Genomic DNA, 215 nt, shown 5'->3' with positions numbered 1-215 from the left:
CATGTATGCGCATGCCCGAAATCCCAAGAGAATGGAGGAGAAGGGATTGTGGCATGGCCATTCCCTCCCTGGGAAGGGCTAGGGAAAAAAAACCCAAGATTATGATTTCTCATTTTCTGTGTCTTTGTCTCTCAAGTGAGTGCATGCAGCCTATAGCAAAAATCTCTCAAAAAAAAAAAAAAAAAAAAAAAGGCACACAAGATAACAACACGACT

This window comes from Tupaia chinensis, unplaced genomic scaffold (genome assembly GCF_000334495.1).
Source record: "Tupaia chinensis unplaced genomic scaffold, TupChi_1.0 Scaffold000709_1, whole genome shotgun sequence".
Taxonomy (NCBI): domain Eukaryota; kingdom Metazoa; phylum Chordata; class Mammalia; order Scandentia; family Tupaiidae; genus Tupaia; species Tupaia belangeri.
The sequence above is the reverse complement of the archived record's forward strand: the minus strand, read 5'-3'. Positions refer to the sequence as shown.